This window comes from Plecotus auritus (genome assembly GCF_963455305.1).
Source record: "Plecotus auritus genome assembly, chromosome: 1".
Classification (NCBI taxonomy): Eukaryota; Metazoa; Chordata; class Mammalia; order Chiroptera; family Vespertilionidae; genus Plecotus; species Plecotus auritus.
The window spans coordinates 164,292,252-164,302,404 of NC_137770.1; the positions used below are offsets into that span (position 1 = coordinate 164,292,252).

At 39.5% G+C, this 10,153-nt stretch overlaps 1 pseudogene across 1 annotated transcript; it reads left to right on the forward strand.

Annotated features, from left to right (window-relative positions):
* The first annotated feature begins 6,960 nt into the window (after window positions 1-6,960).
* LOC308248270 (tropomyosin alpha-3 chain-like) lies at window positions 6,961-7,709 on the forward strand (annotated as a pseudogene). Its single transcript has one exon. The product of its transcript is annotated as a tropomyosin alpha-3 chain-like (transcript).
* Window positions 7,710-10,153: the final 2,444 nt, after the last annotated feature.

The following is a 10,153-nucleotide window of genomic DNA, read 5'->3' on the forward strand; positions in this document are numbered from 1 at the left end:
GTGTGAATGTCTCTGTATTCTAGCTGGGTGGACTTAGGAAGCTCTGCAGCCTGGCCATAGTTCACACATCTGTGAAACATAAGAATCATAGTTCTCTTACAGCACTGCAACAAGGAATCAATAAGTTAATGTTTGTAAGTTGCTTAGGAAATGGCTCGCATTATATGAAGTAGGATACAAGTCTTTAACAGACACATCAATACTTGCTCTATGACATCATCAAAAATGGCTCAGGTCCCAGAATAAATGCTTAATTTGCACTCAACTCTTTGAAACAAGATATGAATTATGGAGAAGGTGACTAGAATTAGAAGGGCAGATATCCCAGAACTGTCGCAATTTGGCAGTTAAATCTCTTGCATCAATTTTTATGCTCAAATAACTCATTTATTTATTAATAAATAGTGTGTATTGCAAAGCCCCATATACCAACAATGCTTTTCTCTGTCTATCCCTGTCACCAAAAAAAAAAAAAAAAAACCTCTCTATGTGTGCATTTAATAATTACTCAATAAAGTTTAAATCTATTATTGAAATTTTAAATCATGAATAAAAATATGTTGTTATTACTAAATGCCAACATAAAGTTATAGGTATTACAAATAAACTTAGCATCTGTTATACTCACTGAATAAATACAAGCCTGTACCCCTTACATACAAATAGTTTACTTAGTTCAAACCTGAGATAAGTTGCAATGCTTGAGTGATCTGCTGGAAATAGATACATCCATGGTTTTTTAAAATAATTTTCATTGACCCTGGAAGAAGAGGACCAGCCCAGCACTGTTGACGTGCTAGGGAAAACATTTTGTCCTGACATTACACAGAGCTTCCAGACCATTTTGGAAGGGTCAGCATATTAGAAGTATAGAGCCTCACTCACACCTCCCAGACATCTCCATTCAGTTGGTCGGGGTGGAACTGAGGGCTCCATTTTTTAAGGAAATCTGAGCATGACTACCATGAAGCTAATGAAGCTTCAACTTCAGTGACCCCTTATTTCATCAGCCACTTCCAAGGCCCTGGGAGATGTCTTGGCAATGTGCACATTAATCAAATATTTTTTTTGAAATCTGTAAAAGTAAAATGTTTTAACTTTTCTACAAGACTGATATATAAGCACTGTGTTTGAATGTGACTTTCCTGATATTTCATTTCCCTTTGTGGGGGCTGTGGAGGAGCCAAGGACCTGCAAGCAGACTTTTCCTACAACACCTACAGATCTGAGTGAACTCCTCTTGTCCTCAGGTCCCCAAAATATCCTGAGGTCCTCGGGATTGCCAAGGATGCCCTTCCTTACTTACCTGGTGACCTTGTATGCAAGGCACGAGGCTGATTTTTCCAAGGGGCTATTGGCTCCATAAAGTCAACTATAGTGCCTTAGAGCTGTCTGGTTATCTCTGACTCTATGAACAACTCAAATATAACATTCCAGTCAAAGCCTTGGTAATATAATTGTTTCTAATTATGTCCTATTATAAGGAAAACAGATCTGTATTAAATTCATGGAAGTATATTGCCATGGAAATAATAATACTCACATTTCCCTTATGTAGGGACTTTGGAGGGGCCATTGCCCTTTGAGGATTTAAACCTGAGTTGATGATTATGCAGTTTTGTTTTACTGGGACAGGGCTCTGTGATTTATGAGCAGTCATGTCTGTACAGAATTTGGTTATACAGGCAGGCTTCCTGATGTGGGATGGTTACCAGAATCAGTCCACTGCCTGTTTTCCCCTATGCTGATTCACTCATTAAGGCAGGACCAGGGATAACCTGTAATAGGTGTGTGTGCTATGCTGGCACAGGCAAGGACATGTCATGAAGGAGACAGGTCTGAAATGTAGAAAGGCAGACTCTAGTCTACAGAGGTCATGTTCAAATCCTATGGCTCATAAAACTGATGCTAGAGATTTTTGAAAAGAAATTAATAACAGTCCAGAAATATTTTCAGGGCATTACCAATATAACATTTATAAGATCTAAAAGATACTTTTTAAAAAATGAATAATGAGAAAATAAACTTTAATCAACATTAGAAGAGGGAGCTTTCTATTACAACATAGAAATTTTTATTGCAAATGAGATGAAAAAGTATGCAACCAAAAATTTCAGGAAAAAATGTTAAAGAAATGAGAATATAAAAACATCTGTTTGTTGTAGATTCCATAATGATTGGGGTATGCAGTATGATTTTATTTATAACCTTAACTATTTTCTTAAATACCTTTATGTTCACATTTTTTTTCCTTAAAGAAATCATCTTCTCATTTATAATGTTCACTCAGAATAAGAACTGGATCCAAAAACAAAAGCCCGGGGCCAGACAGCTTCACAGGGGAGTTTTACCAAACATTCAAAGAATAACTAAAACCTGTCCTTCTCAGACTATTCCAAAAAATTCAAGAGGAAGGAACACTTCCAAGCTCTTCCTATGAAGCCAGCAGTACCCTAATCCCAAAACCAGATAAAGACACTACAAAGAAAGAGAATTACTAGCTAATATCACTGATGAACACAGATGCTAAAAACTTCAACAAAATTCTAGTAAATCAGATCCAGCATTACATTAGAAAGATCATACACCATGACCAAGTGGGATTTATTCCAGGGATGCAAGGCTGGTACAATATCTGAAAATCAATAAATGTGATAAATCACATAAACAAATTGAGAGACAAAAATCACATAATCATATCAATTGATGCAGAAAAGGCATTTGACAAAATCCAACACCCTTTTCTGATAAAAACTCTCAGCAAAATGGGAATAGAGGGATCATACCTCAACATAATAAAAGCCTTATATCACAAACCTACAGTCAACATTATACTCAATGGGCAAAAACTAAAATCATTTCCTCTAAGAACAGGAACAAGAAAGTGATGCCCACTTTCACCACTCCTGTTCAACACAGTACTGGAAGTGCTAGCCATAGCAATCAGAGAAGAAGAAGAAATAAAAAATCATCCAAATTGGAAAAGAAGAAGTAAAATTGTCATTATTCACAGATGACATTGAGAAGGCTAAAAAGGGCTAACTCCAATGTAACCCTGATATTTGGGGCTAGTGATCTGAATCCAAGCCAGCAAGCTCAGTGTACATTCCTGATAACCTATAAGTAAGTCCCTCTCTCCTTCCCAGATACTGGTCTTGCAGAACCTGTTACTGTGAACAGTGCACTGCCCCAGAGGGAGAGTTATTAACACTGGTGCCAGGCTAGACCATCAGATATGGCCTGGAGACCCCCAACACCTGGGGGCCTTCTTGCAAGGCCCACGAAAAGGACCGGAAACATAATCCATGTTTGTGGGACAAAGACCACAGGGAGGGAGATAAAAGGAAAGCCCCAGTCGTGTTCCTTCACTCAGATTTGGAAGGCTGTTCCCTGAGTCTACCAGCGTATTAAACAGTGTTCCTTTCTTTTTTTCTCAGAAGCGTCCTTGGTTTTCTTTGGTCTTCTGCAACAACATGATATTGTACATGGAAAACCCTAAAGACTCCATCAAAAAACTACCAGAATGAAATCAGAAATGAAAAAGGAGATGTGACAACCACAGAAATACAAAGGATAGAAAATACTATGAAAAATGAAATGCCAACTATCTGGACAATGGATAAATTCCTAGAAACATGCAATTTCCCAAGACTGAATAAGGAAGAAACAGAAAATCTAAACACTGAACCCTACCAACCAAATTGAAACACTAATCAAAAAACTTCCAATAAATACAAGCCCTGGACTAGATGGCTTCTCACATGAATTTTACCAAACATTCAAAGATGAATTAAAACTTAGTCTTCTCAAATTATTCCAAATAAATTGAAGATACAAGAAGGTTCCAAATATTAGTTTTTACCAGGCCAGCATTACCTTGATTTCCAAAACCAGACATAGACATAAAGAACACAGATGCAAAAATCCTCAACAAAATGTTAGCAAAGCAAATTTAGCAATACATTAAAAATATCATACAGGCATGCATATAAGCCTAACCAGTGGTCATGGACAACAGGGGGGTGGGGGCATCTGTGGGGGGGGGGGGGTTGGGGATGGGAATGGGGGGATGAGGACAAATATGTGATACCTTAATCAATAAAGAAATTAATAAAAAAAGGAAAAAAAATTCATACAGCATGATCAGGTAGAATTTATGCCAGGGATGCAAGGTTTATTCATATCTGCAAATCAATTAACCAAATACACCACATAAACAAAATAAAGGACTAAAATAATACATCAATAGAGGCAGAACAGCATTTGCCAAAATCCAACATCCATTTATGATAACTCTCACATAGTGGGGATAGAGGAAACATACCTCAACATAATGAAGCAGGAATTTTAGCGGGACATAGGCAAGCTTAGGGATTTTTTAGAATTGGGGTCCATGGGAAAAGCAGGGGGCTGCAGACAGGGAGAAGGTATATTTCCATAACACAAGGAAGCCAGGTGCAGTTACATCTCCATTAAGACAAGGAGGCAGCAACAGGTATATTTACATAAGACAAGGGAACTGGAAGTAGCCAAGAAAGGTCACATTTACAAAATAAAGAGAAGGAAGCCCTTCATTCAGAAGGAAGGAGCTGGGGAGAACCTCACATTTCTCATAATTTCACTTATATTAAGTGAAACCTCACATGTCTCGTATGAGGTTCAACCTTTGAACCCAGGAGTTACTATAGCAACCAGTCTAAGGAAATAGTGACCAATCAGAGGGGATATCAAGGCACCAGAATCTGCAGCCTATATAAGCCATGGAGAAAAAGAACCCAGTGGGACCCTTCTTCTTCTTCAATAAATGTCCATCTTTGCTATACCACTTTTCTGTCCGTGGATTCATTCTTCGATTCCGGCGGACAAAGAATCCGGGTTCTAGTCCAAAAATTCAGTAATAGCATACTCAAAAATTTGTCCACTTTTATTCAACATAGTATTGGAAGTCCTAGCCACAGCAATCAGGCAAGAAATAAAAGGCATCCAACTAAGAAAGGAAGGAGTAAAACTGCCATTATTTGCAGATGTCATGATGATATAAAGAACCATAAAAATTCCACCAGAAAACTATTAGAATAAGTAAATTCAGTAAAGTACCAGGATACAAAATTTATATTCAAGAATAAGTTGCATTTATATACAGCAATAACAAACTATCAAAAGAAAAATTAAGAAAAAAAAATCCCATTTACAATTGCATCAAAAGCAATGAAATTGCTAGGAATAAATTTAACTAAGGAGGTAAAAGACCTGTACTCAGCAAACTATAAGACAATGAAGAAATAAATTAAAGATACAAATAAGTGGAAGAATATACCATGCTCATCAACAGGAAGAATTAAGATTCTTGAACTGGTGATACTACCCAAAGCAATCTACAGTTTCAGTGCATTCTCTATCAAATTACCAATACCATTTTTTACAGAACTAGAACAAATAATCAAAATTTATGCGGACCCACAAAAGATCTTGAGTAGCCAAAATAATCTTGAGAAAGAAGAACAAAGTTGGAGTATCATGCTACTCATAATGTCAAACTATAGTACAAGGTGACAGTGTTGTAGTGTAACCCCCATCTTACAAAGTACGCCTCAAAAAAAAGTCAAATTATGGAGTCATTTATTAAAAGCTGGTGGCATACGAGGGAGCAAAAGCGCTCCAGATCTCGCAGCCCTGAACAGCTTGCCACATCTGGCTTATATTGACAGAATATCACAAAGGTATTGATTACATCGTTGGGTCTGGAATGAGGAACCTGTTTCGCGAAAAAGCATTTTTACAGAAGCAGAATTTGAGCAACTTAGTTATCTAAAGTATCTACGAATCACTGAATCAACAGAAACGCATTATCTGGGACCACCTGGACAATTTAGAATACTTGTGCTGTCCAGATTCCAGGACCACTGAGTCAACCGAAACTCAGTTATCTGTAGCTACTGAGTCAATTTAGGATCACTCTCTGTCCTGGGTCCCAGAGGAATGTGCTTCGATGACCAGTGAGGTCACAATCAATGGGATATTCAAACCACCATCAATGGAGTTTTCAATAATACATAAGTTCAGAAAATCAAAATAACTTTTAAATGAGTACAGAACCCAAAACAGCAAGGTTAAAATATTAAACAGCAATTTTTACCCAAGTATGGTTGTACCATACTTCAAAAGAAGGCAAGAATATACAATGGGGTAAAGACAGTCTTTTCAATAAGTAGTGTTGGAAAAAAGGGACAGATACATGCAAAAAGTGAAACGAGGCTACTTTCTTATCCCATATAAAAAAATAACTCAAATGTATTACGGACTTAAATGTAAGACCTGAAATCATAACCATGCATCCAGGAAAAAACAAAGGCAGTAAAATATTTGACATCACTCTTAGCAATATTTTATTTTGGATATGTCTCCTGGGGTAAGGAAGACGAAAAGAAAAATAAACAAATGGGACTACATCAAACTATAATGTTTTTGCATAGTGAAGGAACCATTAACAAAACAAAAGGCCAACCTACTGAATGGAAGAATATATTCACCAGTGATACATCCAATAAGAGGTTAATATCCAAAATATATAAGGGACACAATTTAACACCAAAAAACAAATTATCTAATTTTTAAAAAAGGACTGAGGAACTGAACAGATATTTATCAAAAGAGGAAATACAGATAGCCAAGACAGATGAAGTGATAATCAAAATTACTAATGATCACAGCAATGCAAATTGAAACCACAATGAGATATCATCCCACATCTATCAGAAGGGCTATCATCAATAATGAAACAAGTGTTGGTGAGAATGTGGAGAAAGAACTCGTGTGCACTCTCGGTGGTATTGTAAATTGGTGCGGCCACTCTGGAAAATATTATGTAGCTTCCTCAAAAAATTAAAAATAGGAGAAGCGGTTGCAGCGCGGAGCGGAGGAGGCAGGAAACCGAACGCGAGCAGGAGCTGGGTGGGCACCATGCCCGGGATCACCACCATTGAGGCGGTGAAACGCAAGATCCAGGTTCTGCAGCAGCAGGCGGATGATGCGGAAGAGAGGGCCGAGCGCCTCCAGCGGGAAGTGCAGGGAGAAAGGCGGGCTCGGGAACAGGCTGAGGCTGAGGGGGCCTCCTTGAACCTTAGGATCCAGCTGGTTGAAGAGGAGCTGGACCATGCTCAGGAGCGCCTGGCCACTGCTCTGCAAAAGCTGGAGGAAGCTGAGAAAGCTGCAGATGAGAGCGAGAGAGGTATGAAGGTTATTGAAAACCGAGCTTTAAAAGATGAAGAAAAGATGGAACTCCAGGAAATCCAACTCAAAGAAGCTAAGCACATTGCAGAAGAGGCAGATAGAAAGTATGAAGAGGTGGCTTGTGTAAGTTGGTGATTATTGAGGGAGACTTGGAACGCACAGAGGAACAGGCTGAGCTGGCAGAGTCCCGTTGCCGAGAGATGGATGAGCAGATCACACTGATGGACCAGAACCTGAAGTGTCTGAACGCTGCTGAAGAAAAGTACTCTCAAAAAGAAAACAAATATGAGGAAGAGATAAAGATTCTTACTGATAAACTCAAGGAGGCAGAGACCCGTGCTGAGTTTGCTGAGAGATCGGTAGCCAAGCTGGAAAAGACAATTGATGATGTGGAAGATAAACTGAAATGCACCAAAGAGGAACACCTCTGTACACAAAGGATGCTGGACCAGACTCTGCTTGATCTGAATGAGATGTAGAGCCACCCAGTCCCTCCCTGCCGCTGCTCCTCCCTCTGACCCTGACTCCGCCTGAGGCCAGCCTGCTTGAAGCTGACCTTTAAACTGAGGGCTGATCTTTAACTGGAAGGCTGCTTTCTCCTTTCACTGCCCCCCCCTACCCCCGCGTCTTTTTCGCCAAACTGTCTCTGCCTCCCCTCAGAGATTTTGATTGGGCTAGAGGCTGAGCACCTTTGGGAACAACATTTAAGGGAATGTGAGCACAATGCAAAGTGTCTTTAAAATCATGTTGTGATGTACGCATTTTGTAATTACCTTTTTTGTTGTTGATGTGGCAACCATTTGTAAAACATTCCAAATAATTCCACAGTTCTCAAGCAGCAGTCTAATCCCTTTCTCACTTTTAGGAGGTAATTTTTCAGCTTAATCCACATTGCCCTCTCCACAGAGGAGGGAAAGAGGTGTGGGCCTGCCTCACTGAGAGCCACATAGAGCCCAGAGAAAGGCTCCTCTATGGGGAATCGTTCCTTTGTGCAGAGTGCTCGCCAAATTGAAAAGGTGATTCCAGGAGGAGTTAGTCCCGCCCTCCCCCCCAAAAAAAGTGATGTTTAGGTTTCAGCTTTTAAGGCATCTTTGGGCAATTTATTTTTTTCATCAGAAGTGACCAAATTAAAATGGTGAGACCACTCTATCAGAGACCAAATTCTTGTCCCATCTCTACCCTTTCCCCAGTGGTTCACAAAATGAATCATGTGCCCCTTATGTTGAAGTGACCAATTATTTGCTCTCCTGCCTCCTTGAAAGAAAGAAAATTATGTTTTTGCCACTGATTTAGGCAAATGGAACTCATCTCATTACCCTCCTCTGGGTCTGAAGCTGCTGTCTCTAAAAGTGCCATCTCATTGTGCTTTGTACCAGTTAGTGCTGGAGAAATCTTGAATAGTTTATGTACAAAACTTTTTAAATTTTGTATTATTTTGAAACTTTGCTTCTTTGAGGTTGGGACACACTGGCCACACTGGCTGTGAGAGCTCGCTACAGTCTGGGCTGGCAGTGTGCTGATCTTTAAGTTTCTTTCCCTACCTAATGCCCTGTTTTTAGTGAGGTTTCCTTGAAGTCTGTTAGGTGTGCATCCTGCAGCTTAATGGCTTAAAATGTACTCTCCTTTGTTGTGGTCCCTTTGGGGGCCAATTGGGAGAAAGAGAAACCAATAGTGCAACTGTTTTGATACTGAAAATTGAAAAATTATTTTTTAAAATAAAGAACCAGTCCCTCCAAACAAAAAAAAAAAATTTAAAAATAGATCTACCATATTGTTCAGCAATTCCACTTCTAGGTAGTTATCTAAAGAAATAAAAAAAAAACAACACTAATTAAAAAAGATATGTTCATTGCAGCATTATTTACAATAGCCAAGATATGGATGCAATCTAAGAGTTCAAGGATAGACAAATGAATAAAGAAGATATGAAACATATACACAATGGAATATTACTCTGCCATAAAATTAATGAAATCTTGCCATTTGGGACAACATGGATGGAACTAAAGGGTATTATGCTAGGAGAAATAAGTCAAACACAAATACCATGTGATTTTATTTATACATGGAACTTTATAAAATGAACAAACAAAACAGAAACAAACTTATAGATACAGATAATAAATTGATGATTACTAGATGGGAAGGGGTGGGTGGAAATAAAGAACTTAATACAACTTAACAAAAGGAAGACAAACAATCCAATTAAAAAATGGGCAAAGAACAAAAATAGACACTTCTACCATTTGCAACTGTATGGATGGACCTAGAGGATATTAGGCTAAGAAAAATAAGCCAGTCATCCTATATAATAAAAGGCTAATATGCAAATGACCGAATGGTGGAATGACCGGTCACTATGATGCACACTGACCACCAGGGGGCAGACACTCAATGTAGGAGCTGCCCCCTGGTGGTCAGTGTGCTCCCACAGGAGGAGCACCGCTCAGCCAGAAGCTGGGCTCACAGCTGGTGAGTACAGCGGCAGAGGTGGGAGCCTCTCCCACAGCCATGGCTATGCTAAGGATGTCCGATTAACGGCTTAGTGGGCCTAAGCCATCAGTCGGACATCCCCCCAGGGCTCCTGGACTGTAAGAGGGTGCAGGCCAGGCTGAGGGACCCCCCCCCCCAGGTGCACGAATTTCATGCACCAGGCCTCTAGTAGAAAGATAAGTATCACATGATCTCACTCATATGTGGAATCTAATGAACAAAATCAACTGAGGAACAAAATAGACCCAGAGACATAGAAACATGGAACAGACTGATGAATCTCAGAGGGAAGGGGAGAGTAGGGAAAGGGGGGATGGTGGGGAGACATTACTAGTAACCTGGAAACTTATGTGCATATATGCATAGCCCATAGACACAGACAATTGTGTGGTGAAGGTCTGGGAGAGGTAGAGGCTTGGGTGAGGGTGGA